This window comes from Dendropsophus ebraccatus, chromosome 8 (genome assembly GCF_027789765.1).
Source record: "Dendropsophus ebraccatus isolate aDenEbr1 chromosome 8, aDenEbr1.pat, whole genome shotgun sequence".
Classification (NCBI taxonomy): Eukaryota; Metazoa; Chordata; class Amphibia; order Anura; family Hylidae; genus Dendropsophus; species Dendropsophus ebraccatus.
Genome location: NC_091461.1, coordinates 73,969,435 through 73,995,236, shown reverse-complemented (window position 1 = coordinate 73,995,236; position 25,802 = coordinate 73,969,435). Strand labels below are relative to the sequence as shown.

At 42.8% G+C, this 25,802-nt stretch overlaps 1 long non-coding RNA gene across 1 annotated transcript; it reads right to left on the bottom strand.

Annotated features, from left to right (window-relative positions):
* Positions 1 to 18,843: 18,843 nt before the first annotated feature.
* On the bottom strand, positions 18,844 to 20,455 carry LOC138798667 (uncharacterized). Its single transcript, XR_011364131.1, has 3 exons — positions 20,234 to 20,455; positions 19,657 to 19,695; positions 18,844 to 19,005 (listed from the first exon to the last, which is right to left on the bottom strand). It is a non-coding gene; the product is annotated as an uncharacterized lncRNA (long non-coding RNA).
* Positions 20,456 to 25,802: the final 5,347 nt, after the last annotated feature.

Here is a 25,802-nt window from a genome sequence, read left to right as displayed (position 1 = left end):
AAATCTATTATAAAGTAAAGTATGAAAACTGAAGAATTTAGGCTTTATAGCTGTGTAAAGAGGTCCTCATTCAGAAAAGGGGTGACAGTATCACTTTAAGGTAGGGGAATGTATTCTTCCAGTCAGTGGGATGGTGCTGCTCCATATGCTGACGCATAGAAGTGGTGCCTAGTTTTGCACCCAAAACCCCAACCCACTAGTAATAGATATTATAGATGGTGGAATGGTCTTTTCCACCACCAAGATGGAAGAATTGGAGCCCCTGAAGCAAGCCGAATAATGAGCATAGTTATGCTCAGTCAATCACGGTTGAGCAGCTGATGGCGCGATGGAGGGGGCCGGCCTCCTGAAGATGAGACCCAAGATGGCATCCGGGGTTGACAGTGATTCGGTGAGTATACGGTATCACACTTCCGGGGTGGGGGGAACACGGGGAAGGGGGTCATTCACTTAAATAACACACATTAGAAAGTTGAATAAATGTTGAACATTGCACTACCCCATTAACCTCTTAAGGACCCATGATGTACTGGTACGTCATGGATCACTGTCACTTAAGGACCCATGACGTACCAGTACGCGGGTCCTTTAAGAGGGCGCCGCGGACCGGCCGCATGCGATCGGGAGAGATGGCCTACAGAAATACACTGCAGGCCATCTCTCCCTGTCGGCATGGGGGGTAGTTAACCCCCCCATGCCAACGATCGCTGCTATTGGCTGATCAGTTTAAATCAGCCAATAGCGGCGATCGGAACCTTTCCAGGCCATCTGTGACCCGATGACCCGGAAAAAATGGCGGTCGGTGCTGTCCGAGGACTGTAAAAAGTAATGGTGGTCACGGTGCCACCGGCCCGATCACCGTGAACGGCCGGCCGATACCAGCGGGCCGTTCATGGCGATCAAAGTCCCCAAAAGTAATAAATACCTGCTGTGGACCCCTCAGCTAGGTAGCTGAGGGGTCCAGAGCAGGTATGTGTACATTACTCACCTGTCCCGGGGTCCTGATCGGCGTCTTTCGGGTTTGCGGCGTTCTCGTCTTCTCTTCGGGTCTTCGGCTTTTTTCTGTGCGGTCCCCTACGGCTTTTTTCGGCTCCAGCGTCGTCTTTTTCCGGATTTTGCACTCTGCTGCCCTCTAGCGGCTGATAAGTGTAATACACTTATCAGCAGCTATAGGGATGTTCAGTATGTAGAAAAAGTTTTTTTTTTTTCAATTTTTTTTTTCTATTTTCCGCACCCTATCGCCGCTGAGTGCTGATTAGCATCGCACGAAAGTGCGCTGCTAATCAGCAACTCCTCCTTTTTGGCGTAGGGTGTTTTTTTTCTATATCCTACTGCCACGGTCTGCTGATAAGTGCTGCACATAAGTGCGACATTTATCAGCAACACCATTTTTGGCGTAGGGTTTTTTTTTTATACTTACTGTAAAAAAACACGTAAAAAACACTACATTACACCACACTACATTGAATAAAGTTTGACACTACACCACTACATACCCCATATACCAATACCCATATAAAAGTGGCCTCCGGCGTGTTTTCGGTATCAGACGCATACGTTATTATTGCCTCGGACACCGAAACAGCCAGTGAGGATGAATGGGGGGATCCTTTTTTTCCCCCATTCATCCTCATCCTCATCCTCATCACATCCAGTGACGTGTCTGGGGGTAGTGTAGCGTACGCTGCCCCCCAGACACGTCTTTTTCGCCAGTACAGTCCAAATAAGAGATGACGGTACGGCGTGAAATTCTACAAACTCTGTGAGAGTACCTCTGGGTACACTTACAGATTTAGGGTAGGTGCACACTGCGGAATAGCGAAGGATAACCCTTTGTGCATTCCGCAGCTGGCACCCGCCGGCGGACTGATGCAGACGTGCGTCTCTGCCCGTGTCATAGACTCCATGTTATGCATGGGTGGATTCCATCGTCCTTCCAAAGAATAAATACATTGGACGGAGAGCGGAATCCGCCCGTGCATAGAATAGAGTCTATGACACGGACGGAGACGCGCGCCCGCATCAGTCCCCCAGTGGGTGCCAGCTGCGGAATGCACAAAGGGTTATCCTTCGCCATTCCGCAGTGTGCACGTACCCTTAGGCTATGTTCACACTACGTATATTTGAGGCTGTATGTTTGAGGCTGTATAGCAACCAAAACAAGGAGTGGATTGAAAACACAGAAAGGCTCTGTTCACATAATATTGTAATTGAGTGGATGGCCGTCATTTAATGGCAAATATGTGCTGTTATTTTAAAACAACGGCTGTTGTATTGAAATAATGGAAGTTATTTACCGTTATATGGCGGCCATCCACTCAATTACAACATTATGTGGACAGATCCTTTCTGTGTTTTCTTTTTTTTTTTTATAACTTATAGTTTATTAAAATTTTTTCACAGATTTTTATAAAGAATATACACACGTCCAGTGTAACAACATTAGTTCGTACATATAGTAAACAGTGCCAAATGAGTATACCATCATCAGAGCATCAGTAGGCCTAGACCTACTATAAACCTTGGGACCTTCTAGTAAACCTACTGCAATGCCAGTGGGGATGGAGGTAGACACTGAACGTACAGAATAAAAGGGACGGGAGAGAGGCAGGTATGAGAGGAGAGAAGGAAGGAAAGGAGGGCATCAACGAAGAGGGGGTACATGTTAGGGTAAGAATGGGGTTGGGAGGGGGAGAAGTAGGGGAGGCTAGAATAAAGAGGGAGAGGAAGGGAGGGAGGAAGAGGGGGGAAAGGGAAAACGAAGGGAAGGAAAAAAGATAAAATAATAAGAGAAAGGGGGGGCGGGGAAGGGGACGGGAGGGGGGAGATAGGGGGAATAGGAGAGGGTCACGCAGCAGTGCATAAGATTGTAACATGATGCTCAAATGCATCATAGTAGTACAGACCTGTGCAACAGATCTATTGTAAGGCATTGGACTAGTGTCATCCCTGTACTGTTCAGTTTGAACATGGTAAGCAAACCATTCAACAATTCAAACAAACAAAACAACAAACAAGTAAACAAGTAAGTACGTAAGGGTGGTACTGGAAACAAAGAGTGCAAGCACTGAGGTCGGAGCATGCTCCGTCTCAACAGAAGGTTAGCATAACCTGGCATATTGGTAAATCATGACAGATTACAATGATCACATATCAATCATCAATGGACCTAAATGTTTTCCATTTATCCCATAACTTGAGGAAGGGCCCTAGGTTATTTGTCCTAACACTGATCATGCGTTCCATATTGTAATTATAATGTACTCCATTCAGAATTTCAGGCATGGACGGTAGAGCTACACTTTTCCACTTCTGAGCTACTTTGTTTTTAGCCGCTGTAAGGATATGGACCACTATCATAGTATCCGCCCTGTCTAGTGAATCAAGACGCAGATGGAGTAATGCTACCTCTGGTCCCCAGGGTATGGGATATTGCAGGATTTTATTTAATATATCAGATCTGGGACCAAAATTGGTTGATCAGAGGGCACCGCCACCACACATGGAGAAGGGATCCCACATCCGCATCACACCTCCAACAAGTGGAGGGACATGTAGGGAACATTTTAGAAAGATGATAGGGCGTCAGATACCATCTGTATAGTATTTTGCGGGATGTTTCAACATGGTTAATGCAATGTGATGCAGTGTAACTGCTGGTAAAGGAGTGAAGCCATTGCTCCTGAGTGAAGCTCTGGTCTAACTCCTTCTCCCATTTAGCCTGAAAGGACAACTCATGCCCAGTAGGAGTTAAAGCTACATATGCCCTGGCTATACCGTGCGCTGGTTGGGATGTGCTATAGAAAAATTTCTCATATATTGACTGGGGTGAAGGGGACTCCAACTTTAGTGAGGCAACCAAGTGGCGAACTTGCAAGTACTTAAAGAAGTCCTTATTGGAGATTCCATACTGGTCTACCAAGTGGCCAAATTGGTGCAATCCCTGAGGGCCGTACAAATCTCTAAGTATTAATATCCCTCTCGATTTCCACTCGCCAAGGTTGGAGTCGGGGAGTTGGTTTTGGATCACATCTATTGGTAGGTCCAAGTAGCGGGTAGGGAGAACATGTGGGGAAATCGCTATTGTTCTCCATACATGAAATGCGGCCTTTAGTGTCAGGAGAGTAGGTGAGGGGGGTGGGCCTGGAAGCCTGGAGTTCCATAGTGCTATCTGAGGGTTTTCAGTCTGCAATATCGCTAATTCGGCTTCTACCCATTGTTTGGTCGTATCTTTGGCCCATATGCTTTGGGTCTGGTCTAGAATAGATGCATAATAATAGCGTACTACATGGGGACATCCCAGACCCCCCAGGTTAACGGGGAGGCATAAAATTTGTTGTGTCACCCTAGCTCTTTGGTTTTTCCAAATAAAGCTCATCAATAAGTTTTGTAATTGTTTAAGGCGGTAAATGGGAAGCGTGATGGGTAGGTTCCTAAAGTAATAGAGAATTTTGGGAACTAACAACATCTTAGTGACTGAAATGCGACCCATCCATGATATGGGTAAGTGGGAAAAGGACGCTATGTCGTTGCTAATTGTTGTAGACAATAAGTTCAGGTTAGTTACAGCTAGCTTGGACGTGAGAAATGTGAGAGTAATGCCCAAATAGGGGATACTACCATCCGACCAAGGGAATGGGAACTGGCGTTGTAATGATTGGCGCAGCCCATCAGATATGCCCATATTTAAAATCAGAGACTTCTTAGAATTTACTTTGTAATAGCTGAGGGACCCAAATTCACTTAAGATATCCATAACACCCCCTAGGGAAACCTCTGGGTTAGTCACACACAAGATCACGTCATCTGCGAAGAGACCTATGCAGTGTTCCTTAGGTCCAATATTAACTCCAGTTATCACTTGGGATTCTCTGATGCGCTGCGCCAACGGCTCCATCACAAGGGCAAATATCAATGGGGTCAGGGGGCACCCCTGTCGTGTCCCATTAGTTATTTGGAAGCTATGTGATAGGGTGCCCGAAGAGTAGACTCGGGCAGATGGTAAAGTATATAAGGCCATAATAGCTTTGTGGATGTCCCCTGTTAAGCCAAATTTATGTAGAGCCAGACCCAGATACCCCCAATGGACCCGATCGAACGCCTTCTCCGCATCAAGTGTAAGAAGCAGAGAAGGCGTTCGCCGGCTCTCCACCACGGCCATAATGTCCAGGAACCGTCTAGTGCCATCAAGGGTCTGTCGGCCCTTGACGAACCCTACTTGGTCATTGTTTATTAGTTGGGGTAGAATGTCGACAAGTCTCCCGGCCAAGATCTTGGCATATAATTTAAGGTCCGTGTTGTGTAAAGAAATAGGCCTAAAATTGCCAGGTACATCCGGGGTCTTCCCTGGTTTCGGCAGGGTAATTATTAACGCAGATAACATCTCCGGCGGGAATGATCCCGACTGAGCTGCTGCGTTGAATATTCTAACAAGATATGGGGAGAGAGTATTTACATGAAGTTTGTAGTACTCGTTGGTGAGGCCATCTGGCCCGGGAGACTTGTTGGATTTCAGGGTTTTCACAGCGGCTTTAACTTCAGCCACTGTGAAAGGAGAGGATAATGACCCAAGTTGATCTGATGTCACTGATGGGAGATTGATACCATTTAGGAACTTTTGGATATGGGACTCTAATGTTTGAGGCGTATTGTTATCACTTTGCAAGTTATACAGGGAAGTGTAATAGGAGGCCATCACATCCGCTATGCCTTTGGGATCTACCACTTTCACTCGGTTCGTATCATACAGAAAGGGAATGCGGGATTTTAGTTCCTTAGCTCGAACTTGTTTAGCCAATACCGCCCCGGCTCTATTACCTTGCCAATAGTACTTAAGTTTTAGTTTATTCAGGGCAAGCTCATGTTTATGGGCCTGCAGGGAGTGCAATTTAGCTGTTAGCAAGGAGATTTTATGGGCCCTATTCTGGTCAAAGTGGGACTTATTCAGTCTGTGGAGATCTGACAGTTCCAGTAGGATGGCAGACAATTCAGCTGCATGTTGTTTTTTAAAATGAGCAGATTGTTTAATGAAATGGCCTCGGAGAGTAGCCTTATGGGCACACCATACTGTGAGGTCGGATGTAAGGCCATTGTCATTAAATGAAAAGTATTCATGTAACGCTGTATTGGTATCTGGCGCGTACTTTGAATGGGCCAGGATGAAATTGTTTAGCCGCCACACGGTATCATAGGAGTGGGGGTGGAGTTCATTAACCTCCATGACGATCGGTGAGTGATCTGACCAGGAAAGAGCTCCAATAGAGGTATGGAGAACGCGGGGTAGGAGGCTCTTGTCTGTCAGGAAAAAATCCAATCTCGTATATATTCTGGGGGGATTAGAGAAAAAGGTGAAATTACGTTCGCTAGGGTGTTGCACCCTCCAGGGATCTATCAGGTTAAATGAGATGGTTTTGGCTAAGGGAGTAGGCTCACCGACCATCACTGAGGAGGTGGAGTCCAGCGATGGCCAAATAGTAAGATTGAAATCACCCACTACAATTAGTGGACCCTGCTGAATAGAAGTGGCCATATTCAGAACACGTTTGATAAATCCGTGTTGCCGTCTGTTAGGGGCATAGAGAGAGGCCAGGGTATTGGGTTGGCTATTAAGTGTACCCACAAGGATAACAAAACGCCCCTTGTCATCAATGACCTCTTTTTGAACCGTCACTGCGACGGTATTGCGTATTAGGATAGAGACCCCACCTTTTTTGCCAATAGCTGGCGCTGAGCGAATGAATGGGAATTCCTTATATTTTAATCTAAATAGGTCAGTGTGGTTGAGATGAGTCTCCTGGATGCAACAGACATCTGCTCTCAGGGACTTGAGTTCCTTCCATAGAAGAGAACGTTTATAGGGTGAATTTAACCCTTTCACGTTAAGGGAGATTATGCGAATCCCCATGATAGTGAGTGATGGGTCTCTGTGAGTAGACTGCTATGCCCTGACAAAAAGGTGCGGTCTCTGTCATAACCACCAATAGCCGAATACAATGCATTAATATACATAGTAAATGTGTAAGGTACCACCCAAAATAAAACAACTAATAGTTTATAAGAACCAAATGTAAACAAACAGAAAACAGTAAGTAAGAGTAGAGTAAATGGGATAGAGAGTCCCATCTGAGAGGGGATCCAGATACAAGAAATATCAGATATAAGCATGTCAACCAGCCTATCTAATAAGAACAAAACAGTAATTGAGGCAACTAGATCGGGTATTATGAACCAGAAGGAGAGATACCCTTGCAATATTCCTATACAGCAATACTACCGCTACAAGCTATGGCTTCAAGCAGGGGAGTCTCTGGTAGGACATCGTTTGGGCCGGCCCACGGTAGACCATTCAGGTGAGATTGATCGTGGGGGTGAACGGTTCCCTCTGCGATCTTCAATGTCTTCGGCTCGCAGATCCCATTCTTTGCAGAGTCTAAGGCCTTCTTGTGGCGATTTGACGGGAAAACCCCATCTATACTGGACGTTGTTGTCCCTGAGAATTTTGGTGCACACAACGAACTCCCTTCTACAGGCCAGCGTTGCCGCGGACAAGTCAGCAAAGATGGAAATCTGCGCAAATCGGTCTGGGAGATCCGGTTGGCGACGGGATGCCTCAACTATCTGTTCTTTGATGTGAAAAAAGTGCACCCGTAGGATAGTATCTCTTGGGGCAGAGGCAGGGACTGTTTTGGGCTTAGGAAGCCTGTGGACTCTGTCTAGAATCAAGTCAGTCTCGGAAGCATTGGGGAGAAGGGCAGAGAAATAATCCACCACAAAATAATCTTTCAGCTGCTCCGGCTTAACTGTCTCCGGGATGCCTCTGAGGCGGAGGTTATTACGCCTCGATCTGTCCTCAACATCAGCAAGTTTGAGGCGTAAAGTAGTAACCTCATCTTTCAGGTTAAGAGTAACATCCACTAGCTCATTGTGGGCAGCAGTCAGCTCGGCCATTTTAGATTCTATGTGAGTGGTACGTCCCCCTATATCATCTACGCCCTTCTGGACTTTGAAAACAGCTTGGGATATATCCTCCCGGATAGACAGTTTAAGATCATGTAACAGTAGTTTCATTACAGATTCTGTAACTGGTGGGTCTGAGGTTGTAGGAAGGGAGAGAGTTCCGCATGCAGCACTGGAGCTATATTGTGTGGGTGTCATAACAGACTCAGTAATATGGCTCGTCTTCCACGAGAGCGGTGTAGGTGGCAGGGAAGGTGCATCTGCCCCTAGTAGACTGTCAGCAGTGTGAGCAGGGGAGGCCTGCTGCACATGGTTAGCGGTCGCCATGTTTTGTGGCTGTACGCTGTCCTGTGAGCTGGAGCTCAGGGAGTAGGCCAGTACAAACAGTGGGGTGTTATCAAGCAGGTCACCCGTTACCTCAGAGGAGGAAGAAGGCGATGGTTTCCGTTGCCCTGCATCGGGCTGCAGCTCCGGCAGGTTCACGGAGGACACAGCCGCTCCACTCAGCTCCCGCGCGGCGCCATCTTGGTGCTTCCCGTCAGCGGGGAGAAATGCTTTTAACCTCTGCGGGCTCTTTCTTCTCCGTGTTTTGCCCATCTCAGCAGAAGGAGTGTGGTGTCCGGCACCAGTGTACCCCAAAATTGTGCCTCAAAAGCCGGTATGTGCCGTGAATTAGGCTGTTGCTAGCAGGAGGTCAGAGCTCACACGTCTTCCCTCATGAGCAGCAGGACACGCCCCCCATCCCTTTCTGTGTTTTCAATCTACTCCTGGTTTTGGTTGCTATGAGGACCTGACATGAGGACCAAATACAGCCTCAAATATACATAGTGTGAACCCAGCCTTAGAGTGTATGAAGGAAGGGACACCCGAATCCTGCCCCCCCCCGCCCACCCCATCCTCGGAGTTAGTGGGAAGATCGTTTGGGAACTGATCTTCCCACGGCTGGACAAAGGTTACCACCTGTACGGGGATAACTTTTATACCAGCATCCCCCTCTTCCGGTCCCTCGCTACCCGAGCTACTGTAGCTTGCAGCACGATCCAAAAATATCAGAAGCAGTAATAGAGCCCTAATATTTAGCAGCCATGGAGCGGACCCAGCGCTTCTGGATATGAAGGACCCCATATCGCACAAGGGCAACATTTTCCAGGTGATGTCCCCCACACTGGAAAACAGGAGACCCCAGAAGAAGTGCAGAGTGTGATGTAACAGGGTGATCAGGAAGGAAACCATTTTCCAGTGTGACACCTGTCCTGATCACCGCGGCCTCTGCATACTGGATCGCTTCAAGGCGTACCACACGTCATCGGAGTTCTACATTATCTAAATTCTTCCCCTTATTCCTATTTCAGGGGTCACGTTGATCCGGGGATTATTCTGATCACCATTATGGAGTCGGGAAGGAATTTTTCCCCTGTGATGAGGCTACTGTCGTCTGCCTTACGAGGGTTTTTTTTGCCTTCCTCTGGATCAACACAGGTTGAATTTGATGGACACCTGTCATTTTCAACCTTATAAACTAATAATTAGCCTAATACCCCCAAATAAATTAGAATGGTCCCTTTTCCCCAGTTAAATAGGTATGGCCGCCATTCCCATTAGAGGATGCCATGATGCAATTTTAAAGCCTCTGTGCGGCCAGGACAGTAGAAACCCCCCCACAAGTGACCCCATTCTGGAAACTACACCCAATAAGGAATCTAATGAGGGGGGCATCGGGTATATGGCCCCCTGGTGACGGCCACATTTGGGACGTGAAAATGAAAAAATATATATTTTTTATTTTCACGGCACATGTTCTACTTATGTGCCTGTTACCAGTGGGGTTCATATGCTCACTGCACCCCTTGTTAGAATCCTTATGGGGTGTAATTTTCAGAATGGGGTCACTTGTGGGGGGTTTCTACTGTCCTGGCAGCACAGGAGCTTTGTAATTGCGACATGGCCTCCATCCTCCATTCCAGCCTCTAAATGGTGCTCTGTCCCTTTGGTGGCTTGCCCTGTGCCCATATGGCACATTATGTCCACATGTAGGGTATTTTCGTACTCAGGGGAAATTACCCTACACGTTTTGCGTTTATTTTCTTTTTTAGCCCTTTGTGGAAATTGAAAAAAATCAAGGCTAGACCAACATTTAGTGTAATTTTTTTAAATTTTTACTCTAAATCATTGATCTTGTCATGATTTTTTCATTTTCACAAGGGGCTAAAAGATAAAAGAAAAACACAAAATTTGTAGAGCAATTTCCCCTGAGTACGGAAATACCCCACATGTGGACATAAAGCGCCATTCAGGTGCAGGGTAAGCCTCCAAAGGGAAGGAGCGCCATTTGGCTTTTTGAGGCTGGATTTGGCTGGAATGGATTTCGAGGGGCCATGTTGCATTTAAAAGGCCCCTGTGTTGCAAAGACAGTTGAAACCCCCCACAAGTGACCCCATTATGGAAACTACACCCCTCAAGGAATGTAACAAGAGTTGTAGTGAGCATATGGACCCCACTGGTGACGAACACATATGTGGAACAATGTGGCGTGAAAATGAAATATTACATTTTTTACACTATAATGTTGGTCTAGCCTTGAATTTATCATTTTCACAAGGGGTTAAAAGAGAAAAAAAACACAAAATGTGTAAAGCAATTTCCCCCGAGTCCGTAAATACCCCACATGTGGACATAAAGCGCCATGTGGGTGCAGGGCAAGCCTCCAAAGGTAAGGAGCGCCATTTGGATTTTGGAGGTTGGATTTGGCTAGAATGGATGTTAAACGCCATTTTGCATTTACAGAGCCCTCGTGCTGCCAAGACAGTGGAAACCCCCAACAAGTGACCCCATTCTGGAAACTACACCCCTCAAGGAATCTAACAAGGGGTGCAATGAGGATATGGACCCCTTGATGACGTCACCAGTGGGGTCCATATGCTTACTGCACCCCTTCTTAGATTTCATAAGGGGTGTATTTTCCAGAATGGCGTCACTTGTGGGGGGTTTCCAGTGTTTTGGCAGCACAAGGGCTCTGTAAATGCGACGTGGCCCTTGAAATCCATTCCAGTGAAATCCAGCTTCCAAAAGCCAATTGGCGCTCCTTCCCTTTGGAGGCTCGTGCTGCGCCCACTTGGCACTTTATGTCCACATGTGGGGTATTTCCAAACTGCGCTACATGTTTTGTGTTTTTTTTTTCCTTTTATCCCTTTGTGAAAATGAAAATTGAAGGCTAGAACGTTTTAGTGTAAAAAATACGCCATATTGTTTGGAAAATCTGTGAAGCACCTGTGGGGTCCAGATGCTCACCAAACCCCTTGTTACATTCCTTGAGGGGTTTAGTTTTCTAAATGGTGACCATTTTAGGGGTGTTTTTTAGGTTTTGGCACCCCAGAGCCTCTGCCAACCTGAAGTGGTACGGTCAAAAATTACCAAATATAACGGAGGCATTGAAATTCACTAGGCGCTCCTTTATATCTGAGGCTTGTGGTTGCGTCAAATAGCACAATAGGGCCACATATGGGGTATTTCTATAAAGTGCAGAAACAGGGCAATAAATATCTGGGTGCATTTGTCAGGTAATAGGTTTATAATTATTAAAAATATTGGATTACAATAAAATCTCTGCACAGAAAATTAAAATTTTGTGACTCCCCTAAAGGGTTAAAAAACTTTCTAGATGTGCTTTTGCAGAGTTTGGGGGGTGCAGTTTCTGAAATGGGGTGCATTGTGGGGCTTTCTAACATACAGTTCCCTCAAATACACTTTAAGGCCAGGATCAGACTATGTAAGTGTGCGGCTGTATTTGCGGCTGTAATTGTGCGGCGGTATTTTTGGTGGTTCATGCGTACGCTGGAAAGTATAGAATATACGGCTGCACAGTGCAAACTATGTATGAATCTACGGCCAGATCGTAAACGGACCCGTAAAAAATGAACAAGACCATTGTTTGCGGCTGGAAACGCGGCCGTGGATTGACAGGCGGTCCGTACGGAGTACTTCAAAAATAGCCGGCAATAATGCCGAATGCCGATGCCTCTAATAGTTAATATATTAAATTAATAAAACACATTTTCTTTGTAATAAAGTCCCTTTCGTTGTTCAATAATTTAATTCTAACGAATCCATCATTTTGCAATTAAATATACTGTTAAAATAAATATATATATAAATAAATGTATATTTATATATATATTTATTTTTTGACAGTATATTTAATTGCACAATGATGGATTCATTAGAATTAAATTATTGAACAACGAAACTGAATTTATTTCATCGAAAATGTGTTTTATTAATTAAATATTAATTAGTACAGGAAGCTCCATAAGCCGTTAATTCATATTGCCGACAAAAGAGCATTCTGTACTAATCATCACTTTACTTTAATGAAAACATCAAATGTTTCTTCTAATTATGTTATCACAATAGCATTATTAGAAGAAACATTTAGAATTATATGTGCGCTCAGCTGATTGGCTGATCGGCTGAGCGCACATATAAAGAGCCGGTCCGCAGTACAGTGACTTCATTGTGCTGCGGACCAGCGAAGAGGACACATCGGGGTGAGTATAGAGCTCTCCCCACCCCCTCCCCAGCACTGCACCCCTCCCAGCAAGGAAGGGGTTAACTGACCCCCCCTTCCTTGCTGGGATGGGTGCAGTCTGACATCAGTCTGGCCCCCAAGGGGTTAAGGGGGATGCAATACATCCCCCCTTAACCCCTTGGGGGCCAGACTGTAAGCAGCGATCTGTAAAGATGCTGCATACTGTAAGGAGCACAACACCGCTCACAATGATGGGTGTTGTGCTCCTGTTTGTGTGTTTTTTGTGTGTTTCTCCCTTTTTGTTTTTCAGATATCGGTATCCTGGGGATTACGTCGGATTACGTGAACTACGCCGATGACCAACGTTTTTTTATTTTAATTTTTAATAAAATGGTCAATGAGGGGTGTGGGGTGTTTTTATTTGAATACAATTTTTTTTTAACTTGTGTCTTGTCTTTATTTCTTTACTTTATAGACTTAGTAGTGGAAGCCGTCTAATAGACGGAATCCATTACTAAGTTGGGGCCTAGTGTTAGCCGGTATAAAATGGCTAACACTAACCCCCTATTATTACCCCAGTACCCAATGCCACCAGGGGTACTGGGAAGAGCCGGGTGCCAGTGGTCCCGGAGTGTCAAAATTGGCGCTCCTGGACCGGTCGGCAGCAGGCTGGTAAGATTTAGGCTGGGGAGGGCCTAAACCAATGGCTCTTCCCACCCTGGTGTTACCAGGCTGCTGTCGTTTGGTTTTTAACCCTGCTGGTTTTAAAATAGGGGGGACCCTATGCGGTTGTTTTTTTTTTAAATAAATAAATAATAAAAAAAAAACGCATAGGGTCCCCCCTATTTTTATAACCAGCCGGGTTACAAACCAAACGACAGCAGCCTGGTAACACCAGGGTGGGAAGAGCCATTGGTTTAGGCCCTCCCCAGCCTAAATCTTACTAGCCTGCTGCCGCCCGGTCCAGGAGCGCCAATTTTGATGCTCCGGGACCACTGGCACCCGGCTCTTCCCAGTACCCCTGGTGGCATTGGGTACTGGGGTAATAATAGGGGGTTAGTGTTAGCCATTTTATACCGGCTAACACTAGGCCCCAACTTAGTAATGGATTCCGTCTATTAGACGGCTTCCACTACTAAGTCTATAAAGTAAAGAAATAAAGACAAGACACAAGTTAAAAAAATGTTTTATTCAAATAAAAACACCCCCACACCCCTCATTGACCATTTTATTAAAAAAAAACAAAAAAAAACGCTGGTCATCGACGTAGTCCACGGAATCCGACGTAATCCCCAGGATACCGATATCTGAAAAACAAAAAGGGAGAAACACACAAAAAACACACAAACAGGAGCACAACACCCATCATTGTCAGCGGTGTTGTGCTCCTTACAGTATGCAGCATCTTTACAGATCGCTGCTTACAGTCTGGCCCCCAAGGGGTTAAGGGAGGATGTATTGCATCCCCCTTAACCCCTTGGGGGCCAGACTGATGTCAGACTGCACCCATCCCAGCAAGGAAGGGGTTAACTGACCCCCCCCTTCCTTGCTGGGAGGGGTGCAGTGCTGGGGAGGGGGTGGGGAGAGCTCTATACTCACCCCGATGTGTCCTCTTCGCTGGTCCGCAGCACAATGAAGTCACTGTACTGCGGACCGGCTCTTTATATGTGCGCTCAGCCGATCAGCCAATCAGCTGAGCGCACATATAATTCTAAATGTTTCTTCTAATAATGCTATTGTGATAACATAATTAGAAGAAACATTTGATGTTTTCATTAAAGTAAAGTGATGATTAGTACAGAATGCTCTTTTGCCGGCAATATGAATTAACGGCTTATGGAGCTTCCTCGTACTAATTAATATTTAATTAATAAAACACATTTTCGATTAAATAAATTCAGTTTCGTTGTTCAATAATTTAATTCTAACGAATCCATCATTTTGCAATTAAATATACTGTCAAAAAATAAATATATATATAAATATTCATTTATTTATATATATATATATATATATATATATATATACTTATTTTAACAGTATATTTAATTGCAAAATGATGGATTAGTTTAAATTTAATTATTGAACAACGAAAGGGACTTTATTACAACGAAAATGTGTTTTATTATTTTAATAGATTAACCATGAGAGACATCGGCATTAGTGCAGAGGATCGCAAACCCCGGTAATAGCAATTCATGTAAACTGTGTTCCCTGCTTTCCCAGATGCATCCGGAGGAGTTTGCATCACTTTCTTAAGATTTTATTTGTTATTTTTAGTTGAACCAGATTTCCAAGTAAATGACCGTATGTTTTCAGCCGCATGTCTATTTTTTCCCACGGCCGTAGTTTCATCCGCACATTTACAGCCGCATAAAAAATACAGCCGCACAGTTACATAGTGTGAACCTAGCCCCCAACTGAACAGGTCCCTAAAAATATCTGGTTTTAAAATTTTACTGAAAATTTGGAAATTTGCTGCTAATGTTTTACGCTTTCTATTGTCTAAAAAAATGAAAGATCGTTTAATAAATGCCGCCAACATAAAGTAGACATGTTGCTAATGCTATTTAATATATAATTTATGTGGTATAACCTTTTTCTGTATAAGCAGAAAAGTTAAAGTTGGAAAAATGCATTTTTTCACAATTTTTCACGCTTTTGTGTTTTTTTTTCATAAAGATTCGTTATAAGTATCGACTCCAATTTAAAACAAATGTGAAGTACAATATGTCACGAGAAAACAGTCTCAGAATCAGCCGGATAGGTAAAAGCATCCCGAAGTTATTAATGAATAAAGTGACACTGGTCATATTCATAAAATTTGCTCCGGTCCTTAAGGCCATTTCAGGCCCGGTCCTTAAGGGGTTAAGGGCCGCTGACTTTGACATACTTGCAGCGGAATGACAATCAAGCTGCGAGTATGCCATCCCATTGAAGTAAAATAAAAAAAAAGATAAAAACATACACTAGTCACCAGCGCTGTCCAGATGAATGTCCACAAAGGCCATGGTAAAGCACGAATATTACATGTTTCAGGAGATATACCCCCTTCATCAGTTAACAGTGTATGTCATACAGGAATAATATACAGGTTTAGGCTATGTTCACACTACGTAAGTTTCCGGACGTAGCGCGTTCTGTGAATAAGCGGCCGGAGATTTACGTAGTTTGCGTACAATGGAAAGTATATGATCTATGGCTGCACAGTTCACACTACGTAAGAACTTAGGCCAGGATCGTATGCGGCGCCGTAAAAAATTAACCAGACCATTGTTTGAGGACGAAAATGCCGTAACTTACGCCCCTAGCGTAATATGCGGTCCCGTACGTAGTGGTGATTTCTTCATTTTTGCACTTTTCTTTGCCAATCCAAAAGGTTCTGTGGGGTGTCCGGGGCTAGCCAAAGATTTCCAAGTAAAAAAACGCTGTCAGATCGCTACGTAGGGCGCTCGGGAAGCGTAAGTAGACTACGGGCGTAAGTTCGCGGACCGTACATAGCCGGCCGCAACTTACGTAAATCCCTGGCCGGAGTTTAACACGTAGGACACATACGTAGTGTGAACATAGCCCTAAAAAGGATAAAAGGGCGCCAATAGATAAGCTTACTACTGCACCATTCATTATGACTGTTCTTTAGGGTTTTACACAAGGCTCCTTTTCTCTATTTTTTCCTATCCCATTTAAGTGAAAAGGAAGGTATCTACAGTGGATTTTGCTGCGAACTTGCAGCGTGAAATCTGTTGTGGATAGGTGTGAACCTGGCCTAAAAAGGTCCTCTAAATCTAAATCTAAAGATATCAGAACAAAATATACACTCATACATACAATCCTCATTAGAAGAATCACACAAATTAGATTCCTTAGTAAATGTCCCTCTATGAGTTTACAGCGCCCACTAAGTTATTAAGGCCGGTGCTGTCTTCACTAATCCCAGTAAATTAGTATAACACTAATGTGGGGGATATATCAAACTGGTGTAAAGTAGAATTTGCCCAGTTGCCCAGTGAAAGCTGATTGGTTGCTAGGGGCAACTGGGCCAATTTTACTTTACACCCCTTTGATAAATCTCTCCCGATGAGTTCACAGCTTGCACTAAGTTATAAAGGCGGACAATGCCTTCACGGGTCTTAGTGCATTGATATTAAACACTATGTGGGAGATTTATCAAACTGGTGTAAAGTAGATTTGTCTTAGTTGCCCCTAGCAAACCAATCAGATTCCAGTTTCCATTCCTCACAGATTCTTTGAAAAATGAAAAGTGGAATCTGATTGGTTGCTAGGGGCAACTAAGACAATTCTACTTTTCACAAGTTTGATAAATCTTCCCCTATGGGTTTACAGAGTCCACTTAGGTATTAAAGTGAATGCTCTCCACTAGACACACAGCCGACTGCTCGCCCCCAAAAAAGGGAATCACCGTATATAAAAGTTGAGGTGTTGACATTATAGAGGGGCTTGCAGGTGATTAAACGGGCGCAAGAGATTATGGACAATCCTTTGCTCCTGCCAAGTGACAGTACTGCAAGCTAACAGGTGCGGTCGCCATTGTTTAGCGAATTTGTTAACAAATTGCTGAGAATTTGCTTTGCAGAACAAAACAAATTGACAACACGATTGCTTTGCCAATCTCTAGTGGCTACAGTATCGCTTTAAAAGCAAACCATAGAAATACCTAACTACATAGTCAATGACAACACTTGCTTTGTCAGCCAGTCTCAATATGCTGACACTATATAAGCACCAATATAACTAAAAATCCACACACACATATATATATATATATATATATATATATATATATACACATATATACACACACACATATAGTACTTAGGCAGTTTGCCACAATTGAGAAATCTTATATTTGTGACACCAGTGATTTCCTTGTAAAAATTAAAAACATATCTATACCATATAAATCTATCATTGCTTCATTTGACATTGTTAGCTTTATACCTCCATTTCTCACCAGGGAGGACTTCCTGTTGTGTCTGTAGTGATAAGAGGAGCTGCTGTCAAGTGAACTGTCCAGCAATGCAGTGCCATGTGACTCCAGTAGATAGAGGAGACAATAGCAGCTCCCTGTGGAAGGACCTCTTCAAAGGTCACAGAGCACGCTCAGTAATGTTTCAAATTAATCTCAAGAGAACAGACTCTGTCTACTGTCTATTATAGACTCTGTATGACTATTATAGATAAAAGAAAATTTAGGCAATACATGTCCTTTTAAAAATTGCAACTTTGTAATTGGCAAGTGTATGGTTACTTTCAGGAACCCCCCCACTCCCAAAAAAAAACAAAAAAACAAACCACCATGGTACTACCCTGCCTTTTTTACCACAATGTAGCACCCACCCATTAAGTAAAACATTCAGTAATGTTTCAAATTCAAGGGAACAGACTCTGTCTATTGTCATCTATGTCCATGAGTCTTGCTGTAAAACATGTCACTAAATGCTGTTAAAAACAGCTCAGGCAAGAGCCTTCATAAGAATGTACAAAAAGTGAAATTAAAAAGACTATAGTTAGAAAATAAAACCAGATTGGAATAAAAGAATTATTTTTAGTATCTGACTCTGACTTATAGCTAATGTAAAATTTAGGCGATACATTCCCTTTAAACAATGGGTGCAACTTTCTAATTTGCAAGTGTATGGTTACTTTCAGGAAAAAAAAACATGGTACTACCCTGCCTTTTCTTTACCACAATGTTACACCCACCCGTTAAGTAATACTAGCCATTTCCCAAGAACATGCCGTTTGGCCCCATGTATTATCCAGTGAGTAGTACAGCCATGCAAAGTAACCAAAAGTATTTCCTGCAGTGGATTTTGGCTAAGGCCCCCTCCAATCACTAGCTATAGATTATTTAGTTATAGATTACAGTCATAAGCTATATTGGAGCCTGTCTCCTGTAACCAGACAGAATCAGACTGAGCCAGAAAAAGTGCATTATTGATTGCTTCTCGCAGCTATAACTAACGATAGGAGAGAGTACCAGCACTTAGACCCTGACCAATTTAAATGTTTGACACGTCTGTATGCAGTTTTGGACTGTAGAGGCTCGGGCACACCAGAGGAAATTATTCTCTGCTCTGCTGCTGCTCTGGACAGTTCCTGTCTCAGCCGGAGTTGTGCTGATAAGTATGGGAAGAGTTGAGATTTTTATATAGAAGTAAATGACAAATATATATAACTTTCTGAAACAAGTTGATTTGAAAAAAAAAAAAAGAAGAGATTTCAGCTGCATAACCCCTTTAAAAGTGATCTGCCCCTCTCTGATGTCCATATGCCTTATTGAATACTAAAAATGGAGACTGTTATCATGAAATTGATTGGTTAAAGTGAAAAAGACAACATTATGGGCCAAGAAAAGTTTATTTAACCTTTGAGCAAGCAATCATTTTCATTTACATGTATAATTTAACATATGCTTTACTTTCAACATAAGGCAATGCAGCTTTTCTACAGTCTTGAAGAACTGTCCTTTCAACATTACTTTCCTTGGGATTGGCAAGGGTCTGTCAAAGAAAATAGAGTAAAAATATTTTATTACATTTTTTTCTACTACAATTGCATACATTTACAAATACAGTTCTTTTAATTGTTATATGACATAATGTTAAAAACACTTTGCTTTGTGGCAAAGAGGATGCATCCTGTATCCTGTATGTAGGGTCTGATTTTTTCTAGCTGCTCTCATTATCTAGGTGCCAATGAGAGTGGAAATGGTGTTGTGACTTAACTGTAGTAAATATAATGGTTGAGAATGTATTGCTCTCTTCCCTAAACTTTTTACCATAGAAGAGACAGCAATGGTAAAGTTCTAAGTGAACAGACTAGATCTGATTCTGCAAACATATAGGTAAGAAACCATTCCAAAATAAAGCTGGGATCTTATTTGGCACAATTGTTGAAGACTACATGGCAGAATGAACTAAAACGTACATTTTAAGTAACAAAATTAGTCTTAAAACATCTGGGTTTAGAAATGTTTATGAAGCATGCAAATCTTTTCCTATGAATAACATATGATATCTGTGTTTTAAATATATAGTAAAGATAGTAAAGACATTATTAAAAAGGAAATAGAAAAATTCATCACTGGCTCAATAAATTATTACATTTCAGACCTGGCTTAATATTTGTGAATGAGAATTTAATCTACATACCTTTTGGGACCTTCTGGCACTGTCGTGCAGGCTTGCAAGCTGAAAGAAACAATATATGCCAATGAATGGTATCTAGCATGTCTTAAAAAGTAAATGGCTGTTTCCAATGGAATATTCAACTCCTCTGACACTAACTCTCTAACACTAAGTTCCTGAATTGATGTTGGCGACAAATAATAATCAGGCAGCTTTTCTTTACACAAGCCTTACTATAGGGCTAATTCTATAGATACATACATTGTTCATATTACAATGTATAGTGTAGGGAAGCCAGCATTGGACACCATCCACCCCACAAGTAATCCACTGGAACGCCAACGCCAAATCCACTGGAACACCAACGCCAAAACTTAGCCTGTCTTTATGTAGTTCATGCCTAAAGCCCTGGAGGTGAGGATTTAATGCTTGATCAATCATGTAGTTGTATTATGTGTTGAACTACCTAAAATATGCAGCCTTTCAGATTATAAGAAGAGGCCACAAAGATTCTCATCTTAGTTACTACTTGAACTAATGTTGATAATAATTTGCCTAAACTGTTCGTAGAAACAAGAGGTTCTAACAGTGTATTACTTACGATCTTGGCAAGGGTCTGGGCAGGCGGGTTTCTTCTGGCATGGGTCAGGGCAGGCGGGTTTCTTCTGGCATGGATCTTGGCAGGGGCTCTGTTTCTGGCATGGGTCCTTGCACTTCTGTCCTCCTTTAACTCCAGACATGTTTGCTTTGTGGCCTTTAGCACAGCACAAGAAGAAATAGAGAGATTTGCAGCTGGTTGTAGGGATGCTTTGAGAAGGTTCCTTTTATACACACAGCTTTACATGTAGCATGGGGCATGCGTAAACAAAGGAACTTTTACAAGACTGAAAATCAGGATATTCCAGACATAACTTTTATTTCTATATAATTGTTTCCTTGAAGCTGGGCGTTTCTAACAACAGAACATGTCATTTACATCCTGAAATACAATACCTCTATGGCTAATGATTTAGATATTCATGTCTATTGAAAACATAACAAAAAATAACAAGATGGAATATAAATATCCTATTTCCGAGTGAGTAAAAGAAGGAAGATCCCATATAAATGATAGGGTAGGGAGATGCTATTAGAATGTCTGAGGTATTTTGCTGATACATACTGAGTCCTATCTGTTTTGTTTACATGTTTTTTTCTATAAGCTTTAGCTCTAGATATTCTAAATGCACATTCTGAATGAATAATGTTATAATATTTTTCTATATACATGAACTTATATCAGGTAGGGTATTTTACAGATACTTACCTACTTGTCAGCAGCCGGCTCCAGCTGCTCCCCGTCGCCTCTAATGCCTTTCCATCACCTGACAGAGGCGACAGGGAGCAGCTGGAACCAGTAGCTGAGGAGTAGGTGTTTCTGTGCTGGCAGGCAGAAGATAGGTTGTGGGAGATGCTCTGTCAAGCGGAGGGGGGATCCTGGTGGGTGGGCGGACAGAGCAGTGAGCGGTGCCGGGGAGTGGCAAGAGCTGGAGGCTGCCAGAGTTACATATAGTTACATAGTTACATAGTTAATACGGTTGAAAAAAGACACATGTCCATCAAGTTCAACCAAGGAGGGGATGGATACAGGGAAGGGGGAGGGATGATAAGTATGGGAGCAGTGTGTGTGTGTGTGGGGGGGGGGGGCAGCGCAGGGGATTTCCGTCAACATCATGGGAATCCCCCTTTCCCCCTTTTAGGTGTTTGAAGTAGTAGTAAAGCAGTATTGGGGGTAGTAGAAGAGCAGTATTGGGGGTAGTATTAGAGCAGTATTGGGGGTAGTAGTAGAGCAGTATTGGGAGTAGTAGACGAGTAGTATTGGGGGTGGTAGTAGTGGAAGATGGCCCCACTGGACGCACACAGTAACAGGCACACTACTCACACCATAAAGCAGGCACCAGCTCCATGTCTCCGGTGCTTGGAGGAGCCACTCGGTCCTCTGGGTGCGTGCTATGGACTATGGACAGGGGTGTACAACTATACAGGGGAGGGCACAGACTGTGGACAGGGGTGTATGACTACAGGGGTGGGCACAGACTATGGACAGGGGTGTATGACTACAGGGGTGGGCACAGACTATGCACAGGGGTATATGACTACAGGGGTGGGTACAGCCTATAGACAGGGGTGTATGACTTTACAGGGGTGGGCACAGACTGTGGACAGTGTGTATGACTATACTGGGGTGGGCACTGACTTTGGACAGGGGTGTATGACTATTCAGGGGTAGGCACAGACTATGGACAAGGGTGTATGACTATACAGGGGTGGGCACAGACTATGGACAGGGGTGTATGACTATACAGGGGTGGGCACAGACTATAACACACTGCATGCTGGGACCCTAATAATACAAGATGCCAGGCTGTGCTGAGGACAAGAACGGGACAGGTGAACAGGAGGGGGTGCACTGTGAATCCATGCCTGGCAGGAACAGGAGGGGGGTGCACTGAGACGCTGTGCCGGGCATGTGTAGTGGTGCGCACTGACACTCCGGGCACCTGGGAGGGGGGCTCTGTCAAGCCGTGCTGGGTGGGGTATGTCATTGACCCTCGGGGCAGGCTGTGGGGCACACTGAGACTCAGGGTGGTCCTCTGGGTGCGTGCGTGCTGGCAGTGATCTTATAGGTGGGTGGGGCAGGCAACGTCGGTCCTCTGGGTGCGGGCTGGGGGCGATTGTGTATGTAGGTAGGCGGCCTTTACTGTTCTCCGGGTGCTGGCTTGCAGTCCCACTGTGACCTGCAGGAGGAGCAGCTTACCCGGAGCTGCACCCCCTGCAGGTCGGAGGGCCTTTTTTTCCCCTTTTCTTTGAAAATCGAATTTCAGATTTTCAAAGAAATTGAAATCGATTCTCAAAATCTAGGTGAATTAATTCAATTAATTTGATTAATCACCCAGCCCTAGTTCCCAGTGCCTCCATTACTTGTTGGTGCTGTAATAGTCATGGAGGATCATTATTACACTGCCTGTGTCACGTTATATGAATAACTATTAAGGATATTGTGGGGTTTCTGATTCCATGGGGACCTAGGCTATCACTTTTACTTTTTGCTATGAGGGTATGGACATAAAAGATATCACTATATCACCATCATTATCAATAGGGCATATGGAAAACTTGATGTATACCGCAAACAGTCAACTTTACCCTTCACATCCTAGACATTGGTAGGGGTCTAGATCAACTCAGGTCAACTGATCTAAAGTTATTTCAAATAACAGTGACCATTTATCAGGCTTGGGTTACATTTAACATTTGCTGTACCTTTCACAGGACTGCTTAATATGTATGAGATGTATTTTAAAATTATGTTCTTGCTTACTGTTTGATTAGTTGATGCATTTCTACTGTATTACCTATTGGACTGCTGGCCTGTGCTTTATTTTTGCTATATCCTATAGATCCACACAGATACTTTTTGTCCAGTGTCCTTGTATGGGTTCTTGTATTGTTTCTAGTAAAGAAATTCTGGCACTTGCCAAGTAGATTCTGCAATTTAAAAGGTGCAGAATCTACTTGGTGAGTGCCGAGATTTCTTTCTGGCATGAGAATGTTTTACAATATGCTTCTTTTTATTTCACACACTTTTCTTGTTTCAGTCTGTGCCTTTTAAAAATTCTAAGCTTTATTGTGGAAATGGTTATCATGGTTGATGCTTTAATGTCTAGACATAGTGTAATGCAAATTGGGGCACATACCTTTCATTATCCAGTTTTTTAAGGAACTTTACAAGATGTTTTAGTATATAACCATTTAATAATTAAGAACATCTAAAGGGAAATAAACATTAATTTTAAAGAGTAAGTCATTCAACTTCCTGTTATTTACTGCCATAAAAGGCATGGCCTACATTTGTAATCACTTGTATGTCTGAACATTGTGAAACTGGGGAAAAACATACAGGGGAGTGATGGTGTTAATAGTTTTATTTAAAACAAGTAAAACTGCAAAGCTACAGTATGTACCCTAGGAAATTACAGTAGCCACTTAATGGCCACATGCCAAGGGGTTTTTATGGTGGCTGAAAAGGGTCCTTATTTTGCAATGCTATGAATGATGTATGTAATACATCATTCCATGAGGTCTGCTATTAAGCCAGTGATCACATGATCATCATATGACAGGGTTGCTTTATTTAGATAACCAAATATACCTTTTAAAGTGAATAACTCCTAATAGGGCCAGGGACAGGGGCACAGCCATACATTTAGAAGGCCTGCTGGAGGTTCCGTTCACTATAGGTACTTTCTCTGTCCCCTGCCCTATAAGTATCTCGAAGCATGTTAGATCTGTCTAACCCGCTGCTAGATTCACTTTAGGATGACAATATCAATTATAAATACAACTGGACAACCCTAAAAATCTACCATAAACTACGTGTATGAGCCAAAAAAGGTCACTTTAGATATACATGACTTTATTGATATGTCAGGTATGTTCTTTTCAGTGTAGTGTATAGTAAAACAATGCTCTCTCAGCTCACTGACTAATGTTTACACCTTATACTTCAGTTACTGCAAGTTACTGTTTCATTGTTACACAGCAAGAATTCCCAGAATGTAACAATCATGTTCTTGATATTGAATTTGTCAGGTGTATATAATTGAATTCCTCATCTTCTTGATTATAGTGTGTGAGTCGCACTCTGTATCATGGCGTGAATAGGAGGTGAAATCCACAATTATCTCCAGGGATGAACACGGCAGTCCTCAAGTATTTGGTTTCGGTTTTACTGTAGATCTGGCAAGCCAACAAATCATGATGTTTTGGTCCTTAATTTAATGACCAATTTTAGACACAGGCCCAGATCCATTAATCTGTCTGAAAAAATAAATATGACACATTTTTTCTCAGGCAGATGGCAACCAACTACAGCTCAGTTTTCGTGTCTCTGAACTGACTGATAAATCTGGGCCACTATGTAAAATACTATATGAGAAGTTCTAAACATGTATATAAAGCATGCTGATGCAAAAACAAATAAATAAGCAAAAAAAATCTGAAAATCATCAGGTCATTTACATTGCCCATCTTTATTTTTCTGATAAAATAAAACAAAAGTTTCTTTCACAGGTTGTTGCTGTTAAAAAGTACATTCATTTCTAGTTCTACATGTCCTAGAGTCACATGAGACTGTACAAGAGAGAACTTCTCCCAACTCATTCTTGGGATCACATCTCTACACCCTATTAAAGTATTTTTTCATGATGCTTTATTGCACATGATGAAATTGAAGTATATCAGAAGCTAGTTGTATAATGTCCTCCAGGTATAGCTAAATACAAAAGTTATAGTGAGCCGTAACACTGTCACTGTAAATCTATCACACGAGTTAGTATCAGAAGTTAGGTAACAAAGGTTAAGACTTCAAATTAGACCCCACATTGCTTAGTACTGATTTTAAAGGGCATAGAAGAATACAGAATGGAGGTTTTAGCTGTAGTCTTTAACACATTAACCCCTTAGTGACCAAGCCTATTTGGGCCTTAATGACCAGGCTCATTTTTCAAAATCTGACCTGTCTCACTTTATGCGCTTTTAGCTCAGTGATGCTTTAACGTATGCTAGAGATTCTGAGACACTTTTTTCGTAAAATATGGTATTTTATGTCAGCAGCAAAATTTGGTCACTATCTTGTGTAATTTTTTGTGTAAAACATAAACATATCATGAAAAATTTGCACTTTACAAACAGTGAAATTCTCTGTAAAATTACAGGGCTTAGGAATTTATCAGCAAATTATCATGAAATTTCCAAGACTGATTTTTTTTTTTAGAGACCAGTTCTTTTTTCAAGTGGATTTAGGAGGCTTGTGTACTATAAACCCCTATAAGTTGACAATGGAAAGTATTTACCATTAGACTAGGTTCCCACACAGTATTTTTGCTCATTATTTTGGTCAGCATTTTTCAACAAAGACCAGGAGTGGATTGAAAACACAGAAAGGCTATGTTCACATACTTTTGAAATTAAGTGGATGGCTGCCATTTGATGGCAAATAATGGCCATTATTTCAAAACAATTGTTTTAAAGTAATTGCAATTATTTGCCCTTAAATGGCGGCCATCCACTCAATTTCAACATTGTGTAAACATAGCCTTTCTGTGTTTTCAATCCACTCCTGGTTTTGG